General features: G+C 43.1%; 1 protein-coding gene across 2 annotated transcripts in view; it reads left to right on the forward strand.

Moving 5' to 3' along the window:
- Positions 1–940: 940 nt before the first annotated feature.
- Positions 941–24,503, forward strand: part of GNG12 (G protein subunit gamma 12) — a 131,279-nt gene continuing 107,716 nt past the window's right edge. Inside the window, exon 1 of one of the 2 annotated variants that reach the window (XM_010357068.2) lies at positions 941–1,371. The gene's annotated coding sequence lies outside the window, so the exon portion shown is untranslated. Of the gene's footprint in view, positions 1,372–2,596; positions 2,892–24,503 lie in introns of those variants that run through there. The other variant, XM_010357069.2, reaches the window with a different exon arrangement.

Raw genomic sequence — 24,503 nt, forward strand, 5'->3', positions numbered from 1 at the left:
ACAGGAAATAAAGACCTCTCTGGTAGCCTGTGACTTGCACCCCCAAAACCACCTTCATCTGCAGCTTGCTAAGACCACACTCCTGGGGCAAGGCATGCATTCGTACACCGACTCCACCTGTGACACCTCTTCTACATGTGCAAATGATTTCACTAAGCCTGATACTTGCTTAGGGGTCAGAAGGAAAGCAAGAGGGAATATAATGCCCTGACTGCAGTCCCTAGTTTCCAGATTCCCCAGGGCCCACTTGTCCTCAGTTGGTGAAACTCAATACACAGATATCCCTCACCAATGCTTTCAGACTCCATTTCAAGTGCGGACTCTGCCCACACTGGTTCTAAGTGACCTACTTTGGCCTCACCTCTTTTCTCTCCACCCTGTCAAACAAGAAAGTGGTTACCTAGGAATACTCCAGAAGTCCGCTGAGTGGTTTTCTGAACATTCAGCTTCTTTACTCTTTCTGAACTCCAAGAAGGCAAGCCCCATGTCTGATTCATCTTTGTACCTCTCCCATCACCTTTAGCATCGCGCTTGGTACATAGCGGGTGCTGGGTAATGTGTGTCGAATGGCCGAAGGAATAGTACGAAATCTGTGGAAGCAAAAATGGCTCCTCCATTTACCCGACCTTGAACCATTCCAGAAAAGACCAACCAAATCCGATTAATTCATTGGGCAGAACTCTGCCAGGTACTAGACATTCGGAAACAAATTTCAGGGGGTTGGGGTAGATGGACCGGAAGCTCATGGTGGGTGGATGTACTACAAATTCAATAATCCGCAGTTATACATCCACTTTCTGTGAAACGTCTCTCCGTGGCCCCAGGGCCCTTTAAATGTTACTGTGAGTGTTTTCCTCCATAGTTTCTGGGGCAGAGCCAAACTTTTGTGTAGGGGTTTGGCAGCGCTCATCCTCACAGCCCTGGGGACCGCTGGCACAGGGGCTGGCGAGGCGTTCGCACGCGAAGGAAACTTGCGAGGAGTCAGGGCGGCCCCACGGAGGAGCGGGTCGTAGAGTGGGAGCCCTCAGCTCCTAGAACTTCAGGTCCTCCATGAGAATTAGGGGAAAGGGGATGGCCAAAGACGGCCAGACGTCCACCGAGCTTCCCTAGGCCAGGCCTCTCCCCTCCTCCAGCGGGGCCACAACGCGGGTTCCGCGGCCCGGGGCAACACAGCCACGGTGTCTGGGCGGGAGGCAGGGCCCGCCGCGGAGGAAGGAGCCTGGGGCCGCCGCCGCCCCGCCCACCTCAGCGAGGCGGAGCCGGCGCCCGGAGGAGCAGGAGGAGGAGGAGTAGGAGAGGTCGGAGCCGTCTCCAGGAGCCCTTAGAGACCGAGTCCCGGCGGCGACGGCGGGGCAGCGCACCAGCAGGCGGGTGAGTACCAAGCGGCGGGCGCGGGTGGTGAGTCGGGTCCCGCGGGGTCCGGGCGCGGCGCGGGGCGTCGGCCAGCGAGTTCGGGGGCCGCCTCCGAGTCCCGGGTGCTGGGAAGCGAGATGGAGGGAGGGAGCGGAGGAAGGAAGGAAGGAGGGAAGAGTGTCCTGGAGGGCGGGGACTGGTTGGGGCGCTGGGCGCCGGAGACCGGCGGGAGGGGGAGGAAGGGGGCAAGGGACACCCAGACCCAGAGGCAGAAACCGCGCGCTCGCCCTCGACGGGCGGCAACCCGAGGTCGCGGGAAGCCGGTGCCCCCACGGCTGGGGCTGGGGCTAGGCTGGGGGTGGAAGGAAAGGTCTCCCCGCGAGCTCGCTTGCCTCCTCGCCAGCCTCTGGCCGTGCGCCCCGCGCCCGATTGGGAGGCCCCCAGAGTTCCCAGCCCTGGCTTGTGGTGGTGCCAGGCGTTGGAGGAGGGCTGGAATCTGGGGGCGACAGGGACGCCACGCCCCTCTGCCTACTTTCTACCTCCCGGGACCAGCCGGCGGGAGCGCAGCCTTGGAATCCGCTGGGCGCTGGGGGTCTAGCAGGGAAATAGCGGGTCGCAGAGCGGAGAGCCCATATGACGCACCCTGCGGGGGACCCCCAAGTGGGGTCCCTAGGCTGCCCTTCTGCAGACTGTATTTGCAGGTGATAAGGGGAAGGTTGAGGCTCAGTCTTGCGTGATTTTTTCTAAAAAAAATTATTGCCCTGACAGTTATCCCGTGGGTCAGGGTGACTTCTGTTTTTCATTGTAATTAGGGCGTATCAATAAAAACTAACTTTAAAACCCTGTCAGCGCCTCCCGTCACTCACTCCTCCCTCGCTTTGTGTATCCTGTAAACTTGGCTTAAATCATTCATAACTCACGGTAAGGAAGCCGTGATTCTTGTTCACGTCGCCGCGGTGGAGTGAAACTTTGCCCAGCTGGGGCTGAGTGGAGGCACTGCCGCGGCCAGTCATCTGGTGGTCATCCTGCCGGGCGTGGTTGTATACAAACAAGTGGGTAGAGAAGGAAATCTCTGAACACCCGAGGTAGAAGGGAGGTTCCTGCGCCCACGTGTCAGGGCGCGTTTAATGGCTGCTCCCAGCGGAAACAAACGGGAATTTATTAGACCGTGTGGAGTTGAACAAACTTCACATGATTAGCTTCCTTCCCATCAGTTACTTCCTCTCCCCCCTGCTGTCTTTGCCGACATAGTTTATATTTCCTGGGGCGGTTGTAGCTTCGCCTGAATAGGCTGTCTATAATGAATCTTTTGGATGTCGTCAGAGGCAGGGTCTGCGTCTGTGCCTTCTCTATTTTAAAAGCGGAGTTTGGCTTTGTTTTTAAAAGTGCTAGTCACCAGACTGCACCCTTGCCAGCGCTTCTCAGCTCTCGAAGTAAATTATCGCAGGATGGCGGCCCTCACCTAGGAGAACCAGGAAGGCAGGCAGCGCTAGAACGACGGGATTGAATTTTACTATTGCCAAAACAATCACATTCAAGTAAGGAGCTGTTTTGTTTTGTTTTTGTTTTTTTAACCCAATTATATGTACTAGCAAGCCCCTTTTCTAGTAAACTAACATGATTCACACACACAATTTTTAAAGTAATCAAACATTTTAGAGTCTTAAGTGATAAAAGGACTTTCAGATAAAATGTTCGGTCCCTTTGCCTTCTCTAATAGTTAACCAGCGCCGTAAAGCCCTGGTTTAAGTCCAAAAAATGCTGAAAAGTCTACTGCGTCGTTAGACCTTATAAATAATGCAGTCCTATTTTTGCTGTATTTAACTCACGTAATTTACTAGATATCGAATACCCAACAGGGCACACAGCACTTAGATTTGTGTAGAAATATATGAAAATGTGAATCTGTGTTTCACAAGAGCCTGAAAAAAATAGTATTGTAAAAATTTCCTGTCCAGAAAGCTCCAATCTTACTTGAAAGCTCTCTAACAATTAGATTTGTGGATCTGTGTTGTCATTTGTTAGAGAATATCGGTGGTTTATTGAAGTGTGAGAGCAAAGGGCTTCATGGTCAGAACACTGGAGGAAGTGGTTAGCCAGTATCAAATTAGTTTTTTTTTTAATTGTTGAAAACTTCTGTCTAGCAGGAAAAAAAATCAAATTTAGAATTAAGTGATTTATTGTGTTTTGCTTTGATTTGGAGTTTTATGTTAGCTTAAGCTTAACCTAGGAGGGCAAGTTGTGAAAGTCAAGTAAATTTTTCTGAGCCGTAACTTGGAAGAGAAGCTTGTTTAACAGTGATTTGGGGTGTTGGCTTTGAAATCAGACAGACTTAGATGAAAATATTAGCTATTTGACCTTTTCAGTCTGATTTATAAGATGGGGATAATGTCTCTATCTGTAGGGCTTTAAAGTATGTGAAACAGTCTTTGGAAAACACTTAAACTGGACTTAACACACAGTACATGGTCAAAATTATTAGATATTAATCTAGCTTGTTCAAGCAGCAGGCTACTGGATAAATTGCAAGGTGGTAGCTTGAACCTTCCGGAAATGCTAGATAGAGCAATTTCAAATTCCACAGAAAGTAACTGGTGTGTGTGTGTGTGTGTGTGTGTGTGTGTGTGTGTGATGTTTTCGACCACAGCAATATGAATAGTTATGATTAAAGGATTAATAGTTTTAATATGCTTTTAGTGCCAAAGTTACAGTTGCATAGTAATTTTGACAGTCAGAAACATTGCATTATCCTTTACATTTAAAGAGAATTTATATTTCAAATAGTTGTGTTTATTAGCCCTAGGTAGGAAAGTAAGCCAGGAACTGAAGTATTCATCTTTAACCAAGTATAATTCTTAATTAAAGTATGAAAAAATGTGACCCAAGGGTATCCGGTTATTTACTTTTGCATGTACTGATGTCCAAGGCCAACAGATAAGCCATGAGAAGTGTTAGGCTGATTGTGAGTGGTTGTTTTATTTGTAAACTTTCGTGAGATTGGGCGTTCAGTTAATTCAGGGACTCTACTCATCACATTATTGACTCATTTCCTAAAATCTGAAAGATTTTTAAAATGTCTTCATCTTGCCAGGCGCGGTGGCTCACGCCTATAATCCCAACACTTTGGGAATCTGAGGTGGGCAGATCGCCTGAGGTTGGGAGTTTGAGACCAGCCTGACCAACATGGAAACGTGGAGAACGCCCCCCCCCCAACTAAAAATACAAAATAAACTGGGTGTGGTGGTGCATGCCTGTAGTCCCAGCTACTTGGGAGGCTGAGGCAGGAGAATCACTTGAACCTGGGCGGCAGAGGTTGTGGTGAACCAAGATCGGCCATTGCACTCCAGCCTGGGCAACAAGAGCAAAACTCTGTCTCAAAAAAAAAAAAAAAAAAGCCTCCATCTTTAAAACAAACCTTTTAAATCTTCTTGTTTTTGTCTTAATGCACGTCAGTTGCACAGAATTGGGCTGAACCAGGAGCTTAGCTCATGCCACAGATGATTTCTTGTTTTACTAATTGCTCCACTGGGACACAGAGATGTGGTTTATAATAATTTTAAATAACTATAAAGGGTACAGTGTTGTTATTAATTGTTTCTTGCCTATGACATTATGCTCTGAAACAATTGAAGCATTTGATTGAGTAAATTATTGACTCTTTTCACTCCTAGAACATAGCATAATGATTTGATACTTCTAGGTGAGTAGACAGTGAGCAAGTTACTTAATCTATGCTTCCATAAGTGTTATAAGGAATAAATGAGTTAATCTATGTATATAGCGTTTGGATTAGTGCCTGGTGCATAGTCCACATTCAATAAATGTTAACATCAAATTATTGAAATTTTCTCTAAACGTTGTATAATGAGCATGCATTATTTTTGTAACAGGAAAACAGCTATACAAAATTTTAGTATTTCCCCCAAATCTAAAAAAAGCTCAGTAATTTAAATAGTCCTGCCAAATAGTACTTACAAAGTAAGAGAGTTAGGCAATCATCATTGTGTCTTTTAAATGTGAAATGGTTTGTAATTTGTTAAACAAGTTAATTCTTCCAAATCTCAATTCCATTTTCTTTTTCATTTGACTTTTAAAAATCAGTAATGCATGAATTCTGTTACAGTTTAAAATGGGGAAAAGCAATGTGCACAGTTATGTTGTGTTATTACAATTACAGCTAGCCTAAAAATTATTTTTAAACCATAAAAAAAGGCTAGAAGAAAATACAGACAAATTGGTGATGGGATTATGGTGCTCTCCCCACCCCTAACCTGCTTTTCCCCTATTTTCCACAATGCGCCTATATATATACTAAAAAATAATTCATTTGTGTAATAGTTACTAACCAAATGTGGTTTATTAACTACAAATACTAAAAAAAAAAATTGTGTAATAGTTACTAAAAAACAAATCTGGCTTGTTAACTACAAATAGCAGGATTTTGTTGTTGTTTTGGAAAAAGCACCAACTTTATGGCAGTTGAATGTCCTTCGGTTAAATGTCAAAACCTTTGCAGTGAGAATTGTTTAACAGTAAAAGAGAAGGCCCAGAAGCTTATAGGTTGATCTTCACGAGGAATATTTGAAAAGTCTACCAGTGAGTTTTTAGGATCTGCATATAGACCTAGTCCACCAACCTTGACTTTATGGAAGTTGTGACTTCCCAGATCCAGGCCTGCATTGATGAGCTGCGTTTTTACAGCACCTTCAGTGTATCAGACACCGGGAAGACAGTAATGAGGCAGATATTGGTGCACTTAGTTTAACAGGAAGGTTGGATAGATAAAAACTAATTACAGCACAATTGTATGTATTCTATATACTGGGCCCTTTCTAAACCCTTCCCATATACAGTCTTGCTCAGTTCTCACAACAGCCCAGAGGAGGAAGCTGAGGTTCCCTAAAGGTCTGAATCTTGTTCAAGTTGCAAGAACAGAATTTGACCCAGAAGCATCTTAACTCCACATCTCATGCCCTCTGCGCAGAGATGGAGGTGCATCCAGCCAGAGGTGAGAGTGACGAGGGCGTTATGGAGTCAGTTTTGCTTAAAAACTATAAGTCAAATCAAGAGAAACATGAGGAGGAGACTCCTTTTAGGTGACCTACCTGAGGAGAATCATCAGTGCCTCTCCATCAGACTTGCCACTCTTTAGCCATGGCGGTTAACACTTCCAAATGGCTGCTGAGACCCAGCAGGCCTGAAGAGAACACAAAGGCCCAGTCCTTGGTGACCCTGTGAAGTCTACCTCTTTCATCCCTGGACTCTCAAAGGGGTCCTGGATAATACAGATGAAGGAACGGACCTGCTAAGTCCTGTTCTAGAACCAGCAGATACCCACAGATCCTGATCTCCCCACTTTCCTCCCTTAGGAACAACAGGAAAGTAGTTAACAGGTAGGCAGGGCAGATGGTGGAGGTGATTTGACTTAAGATAACTTCTAGCTAGATTATTCCGTTTATTGGAGAGTCTCTCTTGAAAATCATTTCTGGTGTCACTGAAATGTTTGGTTTATCATGTCAGGCTTTATTGGGTATCGTAAAAGTGCTTGGTTGTGAAGTGTCTGGTTGCCATCCTGTCACAAGGAAGGTTTTTGTCTTCTTTTAATGAGTCTGCTTTTCAGAGGATTACTGTATACTAAAAACTGGAGTGTTGGCCGGGCGTGGTGGCTCACACCTGTAATCCCAGCACTTTGGGAGGCTGAGGCGGGCAGATCACGAGGTCAGGAGATCAAGACCATCCTGGCTAACATGATGAAACCCGTCTCTACTAAAAATACAAAAAATTAGCTGGGCATGGTGGCAGAGGCCTGTAGTCCCAGCTGCTCTGGAAGCTGAGGCAGGAGAATGGCGTGAACCTGGGAGGTGGAGCTTGCAGTGAGCTGAGATCGCGCCACTGCACTCCAGCCTGGGCGACAGAGCAAGACTCCATCTCAAAAAAAAAAAAAAAAAAACACTGGAGTGTTGGAGACTGTTAACTTAATACTTTCAGTTCTGCCAGAGGGTTAGTAGCTAAAAGTTCTAAGAGATTGGTTGCTAAAATCTACTGTAATTTTCAGTTTCATTGATTGTATAATAACTGGCTGACATTGGGCCCAGAGAGTCAGAAGGCTTTGTATTCTGTGTGCTTTCTGACACAGTAGGCCACCACTCCCCTTGCAGGCAAGGTCATGTGATTGACACATAGGATCCCCTTTGGTTGACAGAATAGAGAAGTATAAGCTCTGGTTGAACTTGAGTTTGGGTGATCACACATGCTCACTGGAGTGAAGTCTGAATCAGTTGTCATCTCTGTACTTGTGTGTAGAGAATTGTCTTCCTTCAGAATGGCTGTGTGCAGACTCACATGAGCCCATCTTAACTTCACTGATGTGAAATAATCAGGCTTTTATTTAGCTGCAGATGGCACTAGCCAAGACGTCCTTGACCACTGGACACTAAACCCTTAACTCCCCACTGGGACCCTTTGACTCAGACCCCAAGCTTGCAGTTATGTCAAATTTTGTGGGTTTTTGGGCGGGGAGGATAAATTATTGCAGAGGAAAAACATGAGGTTTTTTCTCAAGTGAAAACTCAAACTGAAATCCATTAAATCCCACCATAAGCTAAAGCTAAGGATAGAAAGAGGAATCAAAATCTAAAAGCCTCCTGGACTTTATTGAGGCTTATTGAAGACGTTATTGAGATAACATCATCATACCAAGTTTAACCAGAATCTCAGGCAAATTAGAAAGGTGTAACCTTTAGACTGGATGCCTGAGTTGTACCTAGACTAATGAAACCTGAATTATTAGACCATGGCCTGCACATTAGACCATGGGGCTTCATGTGGGTATATAAGGTCATGATTGGCTGTGCAGATAAGTTGTCATGAGAGGGTTGGATGTCTGGCCAAGAAGCAGAAGGAGTGGATTATGACTTCTTGACAGGGATGCCTTGAACTGTTGTACAGGTTGTTCACTGCACAAGAGTGCCTGGGCAAGGAGGCAAATGGGAGGTTCACATCTGCTAAACAAGCAAAAACCACATGCATCCTCGAGTAGGATTGCCTCTGCTAGGACAAAAGGGAACTTCTTTCTGATGCTGTCAAGCCTGCAAAAGGCTAGGTGTACTTGGAGGGATTACCTTTTTAACACACACAAAGGCACAATATGGCTACCAGCAGTTCTGCTTCTCAAAGCCCCTATAGCCACAGTAGTCCCCTAGATGCCATCAGCTGGCAGAGTCTGTCACTTAACCATTTGGTTTATCATGTTGGGCTTTATTGGGAAACGTATAAACTTCATGAATGCCAGTGGAATGAAGGAATAAAACCATGTTTTCTGGGTTGTGTGTCAGCAAGGTACATGTAAAAAAGTATTATTGATTATATATGCTAGGAAACAAACATTCAGTGGTACACGTTGCCTATGATGAATTTCTTTCTCTTTAGTTCATTATTTCTGAGGGTCACTTGCCAGGGTCACCAGCACCCATTGTGTTGTTGGCCTGGTGCAGGGAATGGAGTAGCAGTAACTCTTGGGAATGTGGAGAGGGATTCGTGTTATTTATTGATCAGCCATAGGCCTTTTTCCTTGGGGACAGGATGCAAGTAACTGGTTGCAGGAGCCTTTGGAACTTACCTGTGAGTAGCTGCTGCTTCTGGAAAAAGGCTTCTAGTTTAGGCTAAGAGGTGTGGAGCCTTGTTGCCAAAGGTATCATAAACTCAGAGGGTTTGCTGGTACTACTTGCATGCTTTTTAAGTTGATCCTTTAGACAAGCCTATAGTCAGAATCAGCTTCCTCCTCCTGGCTTCTCTTCTGGGAGGCATTTGCACAGCCTGTAGGATCAGCCATGTTTAGTGAATCTAACCGCTAAGGTAGTGGTCCTGAGGATCAAGGTGCTGGTTCGTACTTCGTACTTCATACCTAGGCCATCTGCTGTTTTCTGGAGACAATACACCTTGTGAAAAAAACCAAAAGATGCAGTAACGTGAATGCCTTTCACATTTAACCTGGTTAAATGCAGCCATCTTCAGACATACTCGTATTCCCAAAGCAGAAAGAGCAGAAGATGACAATTCCTAAGACTTTCTTACAGAATTTCTTTAAATAGCTAATTCACTTGTTGTGTTTATAGTATGATTTGATTACACAAAATTCCAGGAGTCTCAAGTTTTCAAGGAATATCTCTGTCAAATTAAGCAGAATATTCCAGCACATGCCTTGCCCTCTTTTTTAACATAAATATTTGATGAGCAGCATGCTTTTTCCAAGAGCAAATCAATGCTCCTGGCAGGCTGCCTGGGAGGTAATCCTAGTGTTCCTGTCTTTGCCTCCCATTCACCTACAGTTCTCTGACTTTCTTCTGGCTGTAATAAATATCAGGGGGCTCAGAGCCACCCACATCTAGCGGGTAATATAACACAGGGCAGAAATTACCCTCTCCACGCTCACTGTGCTCACCTCCTGAACTCTGGACTGAGATTTCCCTGACTGACTTTCACATGAGAACCTACCTGCCTAAACCCAGGTTTCTCCAACTCCTCCTCCTGAGCTGCTGAACTCTACCTTAGCTTTATCTCTTCCATGCCAATCTTGTGCTTTCTTCACACTTTTGGGAAAATTGCCTATGCAACCTCTATATTTTTGAAAATATATAATATATGATCTTCAAGAAACATTATAATATATAAAGGTAAACATTTTTGACAATTTCCTGTAAGAATTCCCTACAAGATTTCTTTTCTTTTTCATTGAGACAGGATCTCACTCTGTCACCCTGGCTAGAGTGCAGTGGCACAATGATGGCTCACTGCAGCATCGACTTCCCTGGCTCAGGTGATCTTCCCACCTCTGCCTCCTGAATAGCTCGGACTATAGGTGCCTGCCACCACGCCTGGCTAATTTTTGTGTTTTTTGTAAAAATGGAGTTTCACCATGTTGCCCAGTCTGGTCTCGAACTCCTAGGCTCAAGCAACTCCTGAGGCTGCCAGCCTCGGCCTCCCAAAGTGGTAGGATTACAGGCCTGATCCACCATGCCCAGCCCCAGGATTTCTTTAAATAGCAAATTCACAAAAAATCAAAAGTTTTGAAATTCAAAAATATTGCTCCCATCTTATCCCCATGCACACCTTTCCCATATTCTCTGCAAGTAGCAACTTGTAAATACAATCTAAAAGAATATATGGTATTTTAATTCTTCCCCCTTCTCTCATTAAAGATGGTATATATACTCTTTACCTTGCCTTTTAAAATTAGCAGTATGTTTTAGACATCTGTCTCTGCAAGTATCTCTCTCACACACACATAGAATAACAAGTTTTCCATCATGCGGATGTTCCATGGTCCCCTTGACCAATCCCTACTGCTGGACCTTTGGGCTGTTTCCCAGTCTTTTGCTATTACACACAGTGCCGTGATGAATAAAGATGTAATAAATCATTTTGCTTTGTGAAGGTGTACCTAAGGATTGATTCCCAGAAGTGGGACTGCTGAATCACAGTGCTCTGTAGTACCCCTCCGGAAAGATTGAACCATTTTGCCCTCCCATTAGGAATGTATTGGATGTCCTGATTCCTTACGGCCACCAGCCATAAAGTGTCAGCTCTTATTTTTGCTAACCTGGTTTCTGCACAACAGTAATTTAGAGCCATTGAAATATTTTTGATTATGAGTGAGATGGCGGTTTGGGGCCGTTCTTACATCTTTTCCAGAATGTTGATCCTCCTGTGGGCATTTGTTGACCTTTCCTCTTGTATACATCTCTGTCAGAATCTCCTAAATACAGACTTATGAATGTGATGGCTCTTTTGGGCCTAAGGGTAGAGTGGGCTGCCAAATTGTCAGTGCAAAATCAAGAGAAGTGGAAAGTAGGGTTTTATGCCAGTTGCTAATGTCTGAATTAAAAATAGTTTTCAGCTAATGGTATTACTAAACTGGGGCTTCTCCAAAAAACATGATAAAGATGATCCACTAGCCTGGAATTTCTCCCTCTCAAACAAAAACAAAAGAGAGAGGTTGAGAATATATACATTTCAATAATATTTCCTGCAAAACCTAAAATCTTCCGTTTAAGAAGCCTAGAATTTTCCACTTACAAGTATCTCCTGAAAGAAGGTTATACATGCCACATTTTGTTGTTGTTGTTGTTTACTCTCTGAATTGGGCTCCTGTTCTCCCTTTAATTTCACCGTCAGAGCTTTGTCTACTCTATTTCCAGGGTGAAAGAGAAGATGAAAGTAAAAGCACAATGTAAGAAGTCAAGCCAGAGCTCAAGATTCTACAAAGGATGTGGGATTGGAGTTGCATAGAATCATCTTTCTTTTTGAAGTGCTCTTTCAGTCAGCTCTTGGGATGCTATTTTAATATAAAATTAATTTTCATCTTTTAAAAACTGAATGCCATTGAAAGAGAGGGAAGTTGTTATTTGATGGGAAGATGGCTGTGGCTTTGTTTTTGGAAATTTTCAAGAGGCAGTCTTATGAATTTGAGTATAAAGTTACCCTATATCTCCATCAAAAAAAAAAAAAAAATTTTTAAACTCACAACAAAAAACTCTGTCTCTGGGAGTTCCCACACTAGCAATGAGTGGCCCATGAAAAATCCCAAAGAAAAAATTTTATTTTCCAGGCCCAGTGCTCTGTTTCTTTTCAGCTCCTGAATATGTACTTTCTGACTTTTGTGAAGGTTGCTTTGAACTTCTCTGGATGTTTTGTTTTCCTTCCAGCACTTATCTCAATCAATTGTTATATTAACCTACCTCACTATAGTGTCAGCTTCATAAGGGCAGGATCTTGGTCTAGTACCTAGAAGGGTACCTAGCACCTTTGGGTGCCTGAAAGGAAGGAATTGACTGCTTCTGGAGCTAATTGGGTCTCTGTGGTCCTGTATCAGACATGAGCCTGAAGGAGGTCATGTCAGCCATTCCTTGGCCTTTTGACAAGATACCCTAGCCCAGGGATGTTCAATCTTTTGACTTCCTTGGGCCACAGTGAAAGGAGAATTGTCTTGGGCCACACATAAAATACACTAATACTAACGATAGCTTATGAGCTTACAAACAAATTGCAAAAAAATCTCAAAATGTGGGGCACATGTGACCCAGGATGACTTTGAATATGGCCCAATACAAATTCATAAACTTGCTTAAAACATTATGAGTTTTTTTTGCGATTTCTTTTTTCAGCTCATCAGCTATCGTTAGTGTATTTTATGTGTGGCCCAAGACAATTCTTCTCCTTCCAGTGTGGCCCAGGGAAGCCAAAAGATTGGACACCCCGGGTTTAGAGCTTGAGTTTGCAGTTTCAGTCTCCTGGGCAAATCACCTGACCTCTCAGATCCTGTTTTCCCGTTTGCAAAACAGAGATAATACCACCATATTTCAACAAATTTAAGATGTCATTGATTAGATGTGCCAGTATTCTGTGTGCCATTATTCTTTGTGCCACTAAGAAAAAAAAAATGCTGCTGATTAAACTATAACGCACATCAGCTGTAAGAGTGTTAGTTTTCTGTGGCTACTATAACAAATTACCACAAATTTAGCAGCCTAACACAACAAATATGAATTATCTCACAGTTCTGTACGTTGAAAGACAGAGTGGGCTTGGCTGGTTTCTCTCCTCTGGGTTTTACAAGGCCAAATTGAAGGTGTTGGCCTCTTTTTGGGAGGCTTTAGGAAGAATTCATTTCTAGGCTCATTTAGGTTGTGGGTGGAATCCAGTTCCCTGCAATTATAGGATGAGGGCCTCCGGCTCTTTGCTGCCTCTCAGCTGGGAGCCATCAACTCATAGAGACCTCCCTCTGGTCCCTTGCCCTTGTGCCCATATCAGAGCTAGCAACATTATGACAAATCCTTCTCACGCTTGGGATCTCTCTGCTGGTATTTGAGCTGAGAGCTGAATGAGCAGGAGGCAACCAGGTTCAATCTGGAGAAGAGCGTTCCAGGTAGAGGGAGCAGCCAGTGCAAAGGCACTGAGCTGGGAACAAGCTTTGAGTATTTGAGCACAAAAAGAAGGCTCCTGTGGTAGGAGTGTAAAGAACAATGAATGAACTAATACGTGGTAGGAGATGAGTTTGGAGAAGTCGACAGAGAACAGGTCACATATGCCATTATAAAGAATCTGGATTTAATGAAAATGCAATTAAGAATTTGCAGGGAAATCTGCTTTTTGTTCAGAAATAAGCTGTAATGAGTGTGGCATTTTGCATACACACTGTGTTATTTTTGAAGGGAGGCAAGTTTAGGGTTGTGGAACTGCTGCTTTTTAAACTATTTTAAGTGTAACCAGTGCAAAGGGGAAAGAGGAGGAGGAAAGTGGCTTGGCAGAACTAGGGTAAAAATAGTGACTACCTGAATTCAGTAAACGAAGATCACAGTCTGTAGAATTTTCCTAAGACACAACTGTAGATTGTCTGTCTCAGGCTCTTCAAATGCAGGTAGACATTTGCTGAAAACTGATCTCATCATCTTCCCCTTAAAACCTGCTTTCCGGCCTGTTTTCCGTAAGACATTTCCACCCACCCAGGTTGCTAAGCTCTGAACCCTTGAGTCATCAGGAACACCTCCCTCCTCTTCATCTCTCCCTAGCTCGTACACCCTGCCCCCAACCAAAGCCTGGGTCCATCTCCTAAAGCGCCCATATGTCTGCTCCTCCCTACCCCCATGCCTCTCACCTGGATTGTTGTTGTGGCTTCCTAACTGACCTTTACCCTGCACACTGCCACCAGCATGATTTCTCTAAAACATAAATTTCAGTGGGTCACTTCCTGGCTGAAAATTGTCTGTGAGTTCCCCGGAGGCATCGGAGTCTAGTAATGAAGGTTCACACTGCCAAGGTTCAAGGCCTCGTGATGCTTCTTACCACCTCTGGAATCTTGGGAATGTTTTTCACGGCTGTGTCTCAGTTTACTCATCTCTAAAACGAGTGTGATAATAGCACTTACCTCACAGATAGGTTATAAAATGTAAATGAGTTAATAGGTGTGAAGCACTCATAACCATGCTGGGCACACAGAAATCCTCAGTAAACGTTATTCTCGATCTCTCTTTCCTTTGTAGAACAATTCAAGCTCCTCTTTCTTGTGGCTCTCCACAATAGCCCCTACCTCTACCTTTCTCAGTGCCAAAAGCTTGGTCAGCAGACAGACCTCTTTGTTAGCAGTCTGCAGCTAGATAAGTACATGTTTGGTAATTTTTATAGCAGTTTGACCATCATTTTACATCTGTTGAATCTGTTGATTCGGAACTGGACTTGCATTTTGTCCCATTTTTGGCAGTTCCTTTTTGCTGCATTTTTATGAAAGAATTGGTCCGTATTGAATTGGAAGTAAAAAAAAAAAAAAAAAAAAAACCTGGTCTTTCCCCATGAATAGTTTGAGAAGCACTTCTGTGTCCCCACATACCCACTATGTGATTCACATTGGCCAAGTTATCCAAACTCACTGTGTAACCTTAAGTCTCTCTGGATTTCCTACACTGTTTCCTCTGCCTAGAATTTGTTAGATATTTATTAAGTACCTGTAATAAGTACAAGACTCTGGGGACATAAGGATGAATAAGGTTCTGCCTCTACTTTTGAGAATGTTTTTCCCTCAAACCACCTAGTGAATTCCTGTCTCTCGAAGACTAGCATAATTTCATTTTTTCCTTCATTCATTGAGAAAACATTTATTGGCCAGGTGCGGTGGCTCACATCTGTAATCCCAGCACTTTGGGAGGCTGAGATGAGAGGATTGCTTTAGCCCAGGAGTCTGAGACTAGCCTGGGCAACCCAGTGAAACCCTATCACTACAAAATTTTTAAAATTAGCTGGGTGCAGCCGGGCACAGTGGCTCACGCCTGTAATCCCAGCACTTTGGGAGGCCGAGGCGGGCGGATCACAAGGTCAGGAGATCGAGACCATCCTGGCTAACATGGTGAAACCCCGTCTCTACTAAAAATACAAAAAATTAGCATGGCATGATGGTGGGCGCCTACAGTCCCAGCTACTTGGGAGGCTGAGGCAGGAGAATGCCATGAACTCAGGAGGTGGAGCTTGCAGTGAGCCGAGATCGCGCCACTGCACTCCAGCCTGGGCGAGAGTGCAAGACTCTGTCTCAGAAAACAAAAACAAAAACAAAAAACATTAGCTGGGTGCAGTGGCGTGTGCCTGTAGTCCTAGCTACTCAGGAGGCTGAGGTGGGAGGATTGGGCCCAGGAGTTTGAGGCTGCAGTGAGCCATGATTGCACCACTGCACTCCAGCCTGGGCAGCAGAATGAGACATCTCAAAAAAAAAAAAAAAAAAAGAAAAGAAACAAAAGAAAACATTATTAACATTTATTAAACACCAAACACCAACTGTTTACTAGGCACCTGCTGCCTTGCCTTTCTTCCCTGAGGACCAGTAAGCTAATGAGGAAGACAGACACAAAAACAAATAATGACAGAATAATAGGCATGTTATATGGCATTGTGAATACAGCAGTATGGAAGCACAGAGGAGGGGTGTGCTGGGCTATGCCTGGGCCAGGGCAGGGCACTGGGGAGGTCAGGAATGGGGTCATAGTCAGGGTGGAGACAGTGTGTGGAAAGATTATGATCTAGGTTTTGGGCCCACAGCCAAAGCCCAACTCTGCCATTCACTAGCCATATGACTTTGAGAGACTGCCTCTCTGAACTTGCAAGGTAGGTAGGTATTGCTTTCCTCGTCTGTAAAATGGGGAAAGCAGTACCTACCTACCTCACAAGGTTGTTTTGAGGCTCACTCAAGATTGTATACATAAAGTGCTCAGATGAGTACCTGACCATCAATATTTACCTGCTGTCTGTCACCTTGTCCTCTTCTCTCCACCATCTGTAGACATATGTAAATTTTCTGTTGTCTGGCTTCCCAGTAGCATGCTATTCAGCCATCATACTAATTATTACATTGAATTATGTAGCTTTATCTACCACATTTCTGTTTCCCCCATGGAATGTATCGTATCCCTTGAATTCAGTGGCCTTTTTTTTTCATCTTTATATTGTCAGTGATAGGCAGTGTCTCATGCATAGAAGACTCAATGTCTAGAGAAGTTGTATCAAAATAACTTTAAGCACTTTGCACTTTTCAAAAAGCTTTCTGAGGAGTCTAGTCAAACATTAATTTCCACTTTACAGATGGGGACACTGAGGCACTTTCTAGAAAGCTTCTGTTACTTGCCCGAGGTCATGGGCTAGCAGAGGGCAAAGGTGGAGTTAGAGCCCCACACCTCTTGTTTTCCTGCTTTTGTGCTGCCTCATTAAATCCAACTCTAGTGAGCTGGGAGTTGTCGGGTGCTGGCCAGGCTCAGGACCTCTTATCACTGGGCCCTGCCTGTCCTGAGAGGACGGCTGAGTAGGCAGGAGTCAGTCCTGGAGAGAGCCCCGTCTACACCCTTCCCCACCCCTCTGGTTCACTGCTGCCCCACAGGTATTTAGGAGTCACACCCTAAGTGGCAGGGCCCACCTGGAAACCTGGGGTGGGGATGAGGGCAGAGGACTCCAGCTGCCTTGAGCTGGAGGAAGAGGGCCCTGTCCTAAGAGTGAGGAATTTGTAACTAGACTGGAAGGTGAGCGCGTCCAGGAGGAACAGGAGCCCAGATGAAGGCAGGAGTTGGAAAGTAGTGAAAGTCCTCCTTGCATGCATATCCAAAGGGCAGTGAATCTGTTTCTTAAATTTCTTTTCTCTCCTTCATAAACTTCCAATACATTTCCCTTCCACCCTCTTTGAAAGGGTGCCCTAAATTCACACTAAGGACTCTGACCTAAACTTTCTTGAGGAAAGCTCAAAATGTATGATTTCATACATTATCTTTTTCTTTCATTAGAAGAAAAGAAAAAAAGGTTTCAAGAGAATAGGCTCTAGCACCTTCCGCAGCCTAACTGAAGGCAGAAGGGACCAGGGCAGTGGTTTATAAACTTATGTGCACGTTAGGATCAGCTGAGGAGTGACTGAAAATCGCGGAGCCCCGGCCGCACCCAGCCCTGGCCTGGGGCCCAGAGAGTACAGTCTAATAAAGCTTCTAGGTGACTCTGGGGCGTGGTCAAGGTAGGAGTACTGGGAGAGCAGCCTTCTTGCTGCCAGAGTATACTGTAAGTCTCTGCAGTGCAGATGATTGACAGGAGGAGAACTCGGGATTTGGCTGCTGAGGAGTCTTGTGGATCCTGGCTCATTTCCTCATCCAGTTATGGAGTCTGTGAGAAGCCTTTGGGCACAAATCCTCCCTCATGCCAGCCCTCTGAGCTCCCCTTCCTCAACACATACCGAGCCCTACCTTTGGGCTGTCTAAATGTGTCCATTAGGGAAAAAATGAAAACAGAAAACTCTTCCTACTTAAAAATTATTGGTGTATGCTGCTAGGTAAAAACAAAAGGAATGTCCCTGAAGGAAGAACATCACCGTTTCCATTTCAACACAGTAACCCACAGGGTAATAGCACAGCATTCTAGGGATGAGGGCCACAGGTACACAAGGAGCCTCTGCAAGTCCTTGCCCCAGTAAGTCGCGTTTCATGGAAAGTTTTCTTGAGAAAGCTAAATCTGAGGATTCTGGGACATGAGTGTTACTCATGGCCAGCTTCATCATATGGAGCCTGGGAGCAAATTGTTTTTTCAAGAGGCGTATGTAGGCTATTGAATTTTGACTAGAGATGGCTTTAGTGGTCAACATTAATTTTGCTTTATATCCAGCAGCATTTCTTATTTTTATCAGGGATATAGGTGAAGGAAAAGCTGTGAGGGAAGGCAACCCGTAAAGTTCTCATTCATAGAAATGATTTGTGACCTTGATTTCCTGGATACAAATACTATTTAAAAATTTTTTGGCCTGGCGCGGTGGTTCAAGCCTGTAATCCCAGCACTTTGGGAGGCCGAGACGGGCGGATCACAAGGTCAGGAGATCGAGACCATCCTGGCTAACACGGTGAAACCCCGTCTCTATTAAAAAAAAAAATACAAAAAACTAGCTGGGCGAGGTGTTGGGCGCCTGTAGTCCCAGCTACTTGGGAGGCTGAGGCAGGAGAATGGCGTAAACCTGGGAGGCGGAGCTTGCAGTGAGCTGAGATCCGACCACTGCACTCCAGCCTGGGCGACAGAGCGAGACTCCGTCTCCAAAAAAAAAAAAAAAAAAAAAATTTTTAGAGAGGTTTTATTTGGATTGAATTTCCAATCCACATATATTTCTCCATTCCCCCTTGAGAACTAGAAGTCTTTCGTATGATAACACTTTCCAGAAGCACCTGAAAGGAGTCCTTTGGGAACTTTTGTGGCCACAAACTGGATAAAAATGAAAAATGGGATCTCAGAAGTGCAGCTTGGTTTTGAAAGTAACTTTTTACAACTTTGATTATGGGAAGTAACTTTGTTGTGTGTCTATTGTTGACCTGGCATTACAACTCCATTAGGGCAATATAATTAGTTCGTTTTACAGAAGCAGTACAACTCAGAGAGCTTCAGTAACTTGTGCAAGGCTGCAAAGCCAGAATTGAAACCTGTGCCTGTTTGACTACACTACTCCTAGGACTAAAGAAACACATAACTCAGTTGTTAATTTTCTAATAGCTTTAAGAGACTTGTTTCCTTTTATTGTCCACAGAAGATTGTCCTGATAAGCATATAAAACATGAAAGCATATAAAGCATTGTAAAGCTCGAGGCTTAACGGAATTAGAATCTACAAGAGGACAGAAAGTCCGGGGAAGAGAAAGTGGAACTGTTTCCTGGCAGGTACTATATTTATAAAAAGCCCAGCAATCACTTATGTAAATTCATTTTTAAACTGGCTCATAACAGCTGCAAAGACTGAAATTGTCAGTTCCCAGCTCGATTGTCTTTTTATTGTTGTGACCCACCCTTGTTAAACAAGGAACTCATAGGTAGGAACAGTTTTGCTGATGGTTATTATGCCTTTAGTTGACTGTTACACTAAATACGGGATTTTTAGTTATTTCACCAGAAAACAATGCAGAAGAAGTTCAGAGTGAACGGTGGAAAAATGACAGAATTAAAGGGTTGGCATTCTCCAAAATTTCTAAACAGGAAGAGCTTAGGGCTGGCAGGGTAGAAGGAGTGCTAAGAGACAAATCTGAAAGCCGTTTGCTAAGCAAGCACAATTTTTTTTGTTGTTGTTTACTTTGTTTCTGTAATGTTTTCTAATGATATTTTAAATTTTTACTTCTAAGGGTGGGAAAAGATTCATTGTCAATATTAAAAAGGGGGCTCATGTTGTATTAGGGAGCAGGAGCCTGACTGGCAGGGTTTAAATCCCAGCTCTGACACTTGCTACCTTAGTGACGTTGAACAAGTTACCTTATCTTCCTCCTGGGGTTATTGTGAGGCATAAGTTTTAATTACATGTATGTGTGTGTATATATTACTATATATATATATATATATATATATATATATATATATGCGCTTACAACTGTGCCTGACACTGAATAGACTAGATACTCAATAAATGCTTGCCATTATTTTAATTACTTAGAACTTAATTAATTTAATTGGAGAAGGTGATAGAGATAATGGGGGAAGAAAAGATGCAAAAGTTACCACAATTCAGCCTTCTGCAAATTCTTCCAGTATAATTAATTCTGTTTAGCTCAGTGATTTGAGGTTCATGTTTTTTTTTTATTCTCATTGTATTCCATGTTTATATTCTACAGTATGGTATAGTGGGAAGATCAGTGAACTATTTAATATTTAAAAAGTTAACATTTTAACTCTACTTTTAAAAAGTGTTCAGTGTGGCCTCTGTGGAAAATGTACTTTCAGTGGGGTCAAGGAAGACAGAAATTCTGTGCTGGAGACACAATTGTTCCAGTTTCCTTGGAACAGGGGCCTCCCATGCTTAGGCCCTAACTGATGCCTAAAAATCGTAATGAGCAATGTCATTTTCATTCTGTGGTTAAAAGGAAGCATACCAATTCTTCTGGAGAAATACACTTTTTTTCTGGTCCTAAACTGTAGCAGATTTATCATGTAGGTATAAGTTCTTATGAGAGGGCCTTTGGGGATAGGTTCTTCACTATGTTAAGTGGTTCTTCCTGGTAAATATTTAGAGAAATTTTTCTTGTGGCTATTTCTTATGTTGACCCTTGAAATAATGAGAAGATGCTATTCTTATTCAGTAACTGCATTTCTACGGGAAATAATAAAGTCCAAGAGCATGTTCTCTTGATCTAATTTGACAAAGGGCCCAGTTTGGAAAGGAGAGTGGCTACAGTCGGGAGCCTGCCATCTGGAGCTTTGGGGACAGAATTATGGGATATTACAACAGAAAGGGGCCATTCTCGTTATGGAGTCTAACTTCTTTTTGCAGATGAAGAAATGGATGCCCAGAGATTTGCCAAGTTCACATAGCTAATTGGTGGCAGCTGCAGGATTCCTGATTCCAGCTGCCTGTTCCAGCAACTATATCCTTGTCATAAACGGTGTACTTAACAGTATCTCTGTGCAAAACGTTCTGCAATGAAGGACAGGTTAAGTTTGTCTGGTGTTGTAGCCACCAGCCACTTGTGTCTCTTGAGCATGTGAAATATGACTACTATAACTTGGGAGTTAAATTTTGTTTTATTTAATTTTAATTAAACTTATTAATATATAGCTACCGTTTTGGGTAGCTCAGCTTTTATAGACATTTAGGAGGAGGAAAGGGCTTATCCTCATCTCCTACCTCATTCTCACCAAATGGCTCCAGTGCAGTTGCTTTGTGCCAAACCAAGAGAGTCACTCTCAGTCTCATCTCCTCGCCTCCTACCTCTCTAGATGAAAGTTAGCTCCTCTGTAAAATTGACATGAGTGGAGTAGACGGCTCATTGAGGCCTCTTCCACTGTGAAGCATTATGACTTTAGACCTGGCTCTCCAGTGATCATCACTGACCTTTAGCAGGGCACATAGTCTGCCCATACCTCAGTGTCCTTATCTGTCAGCTGAAATTAACACCCGTTCTGCCCTCTCTCAGATTAGGAGAAGCTCAAAAGTAGAAAATCAATGAGATGAGCTCCGTTTATAACCTTTATTTTTAAATAATCTATGGTATCTGGAAATATTTTTGGTTTTGATACAGATTTTTTTTTCCAATAAGCTACAGCAGATCCTCATTGCAAGAGTAGAGAAAATAATAACCCACAGCCCATATGAAATATGAGCTGGGAGACATGGTACTGATGAAAGATGACTGATTTGATCAGTGGGTGCTAGCTTTTATAATAACTTGCTTAACTTGGCATTCCCTAAGCCATTACTCCATAGTCAGCTGTTTATCTGGAAACCCAAAGCAGATCCCTTTTCCTGAGAACTGTGACTATCTATCTCGATTTTCCTTCTTTGGCTCCTTTACTCATTGTCAGCTTATGTAAGTTTCATTTGAATACTTGGAACTGCATGTTCTTCCGTAAACAAATGCAGCAAAAACCTTCTCATGATTGTTTCCTTGGTTATATCCTCTACATCAGTAGTTTTCAAACTTAATTCCTAGACAGTGATTCTCCACTGGCATATCTACTGCCCACTGCTGAGCCTCTGCTTTCTTCAGGAGTATATCACCAAACATTGATTGAGACATAAAATGTGTTTTTGACACCACACAGTAAGGAGGTCTTTTGACCCGATATGAATGGGGTACAGCTTGCTCTGGGCAGCAGACAGTGTAACATCAAGTTGAGGCTAGATGTTACAAAGGATGTTGCAAAGAGAGCTAGATGGCACTTCTGAAAAGTTTTGTTCCAAGCATGTAAGGTAGCCAAGTCAGGCCAGGGATGTGGTACTGGAGGGTGACCCAGTGTGGAGTGGCTTAGTTGTGGATGCCCCTAGAAACCCCAGGAAGTATTATTTTACCGCCACAGGGTTTGCCTTATAATTATGGTCGAATCACTGTTATGTTAGTCCTTTAATTCTGTCAATGGTGCCACCAAAAATTGTAGTATCTGTAACGATCAAAGAGCACTTCCCTGCCCCAGAGGTCCCTTGGGGATGGCTGCAGGGAACCAGGTGGGACCTCAGTGGTACACATCGAGCTCCCCCTACCCAGTTCAATCAGAACCGGTTCAAGTTATGTGTTCCACAGATCAGCTTTCTGAATAAGATTCCTTTTGAAGAAAGGATTCCTCTGCTTATAAGAAAAGAAGTTGAAAACTATGACTTTAGAGCAGCAGTTCTCAATTTTTAATGAGCATCAGAATCACTTGGAGGGCTGTTAATACACAGATTGCTGGGCCCACCACCAGAGGATTCAATGTGCCTGAGTTGCAGCTTGAAATTTGCATTTTTAACCAGTTTCCAGGTGATGCTGATGCTGCCAGTCCAGGGGGTTGAACCACTGCTTCTAGCAAACAGAAACGTTAACATTAACTGCCTGTTGCATTACATGTGATAAATTCCGTGTCATTTGGTCCTGAAACCTTTTAAAGTATTTCTGTCCCCATATACAAATAATAAAACTGAGACATAGTTTCAGTAACTCACCAGTCATAACACTGTGGTCATCACAGAACTGGAGTTTGAACCAGGTCTGGGTAAGGCCAGACCCCTTCCATATCCAAAATGTCACTCGCCTTCCTTGTAGACCTATGGTTCCCAACCTGTGGTCCAAGGTGGGGAGGAGGAGGAAAGATTTATTGTATTGGTTTGCAAATCCAGATGTAAAGCAGACATTGCTGGCAGACTAAATGTCTCACAAATCAGTCTTTTTTTAGTCTTAATAAACTTTAAATTTTATAGCAGTTTTAGGTTCACAGCAGAATTGAGCAGAAAGTACAGAGAGTTCCCATATACCCACTGTCCCTATGCATAGCCTCCTCCACTATCCACATCCCACACCAGAGTAGTACATTTATTGCAATCAGTGAATCTAAGTTGACACATCATTATCAGCCAGAGTTCATAGTTTACATTAGGATTCACTTTTGGTGTTCTACATTCTATCGGTTTTGACTAATATATGATGACATATATTCACCAGTGTAGTATTATACAAAATAGTTTCACTGTCCTAAAATTCCTGTGTGCTCTGCCTGTTCATTCCTCTCTCCCTCCTAACCCTTTGGCAACCACTGATATTTTTACTGTCTCCGTAGTGGAATGTCAAATAGTCGGAATCTTATAGTACATAACCTTTTCATATTGACTTCTTTCACTTAGTAATATGCATTTAAGCTTCCTCTGTGTCTTTTAATGGCTTGATAGCTCATTTCTTTTTAGCACTGAATAATATTCTATTGTATGGATGTATCAAAGTTTATTTACCCACTGACTTACTAAAGGACATTTTGGTTTCTTTCAAGTTTTGGCAATTATGTACAAAGCTGTAAACATCCATGTGCAAATTTTTGTGTGGGCATTATGCGTCTTCAGTTTATTTAGGTAAATACAAAGTTGCACAATTACTGGATTATATGGTTAAGAGTATGTCTAATTTTTTTTAACTGACAAACTGTCTTCCAAAGTGGATGTACCATTTTGCATTCCCACAGTGAGAGTTCCTGTGGCTCCACATGTTCACCAGCATTTGGTGTCATCAGTGTTTTGGATTTTGGCTATTCTGGTAGGTGTGTGGTGGTATCTCATTGTTGTCTCAGTTTGCAATTCCCCAGTGATGTAATATTGAACCTATTTTCAGATGCTTATTTGCCATCTGTATGTTTTCTTTGGTGAGGTATATGTTCGGGTCACTTTTGATCATTTTTCAATCAAATTATTTTCTTATTCTTGAGTTTTAAGAGTTCTTTATGTATATTTTGGACAATAGTCCTTTATCAAAAGTGTCTTCTGCAAATATTTTCTCCCAGCCTGTGGCTTCTCATTCTCTTGACATTGTCTTTGGCAGAGAAGGTGGTTTTCATTTTAATGAAGTCTAGCTTATTCTCTCTTTTGTGGTTCATGCCTTTGGTGTTGTATGTAAAAGCCCATTGCCATACCCGTGGTCTACATTTTCTCATATGTTTTCTTCTAGGAGTTTTCTAGTTTTGTGTTTTACATGTAGCTCTGTGATCACTTTTGACTTAATTCTTATGAATGTTATAAGGTCTGTGTCTAGATTCTTTCTTTTTTGGGGGAGGAGCGGGGGGACATGTGGATGTCCAGTTCTGGCACTATTTGTTGAAAATACTATTTTTGTTCCATTATATTACCTTTGCTCCTTTGTTGAAGATCGGCTGCATATGTGGGTCTGTTTC

The sequence above is a fragment of the Rhinopithecus roxellana genome, chromosome 12 (assembly GCF_007565055.1).
Source record: "Rhinopithecus roxellana isolate Shanxi Qingling chromosome 12, ASM756505v1, whole genome shotgun sequence".
NCBI classification, from domain to species: Eukaryota; Metazoa; Chordata; class Mammalia; order Primates; family Cercopithecidae; genus Rhinopithecus; species Rhinopithecus roxellana.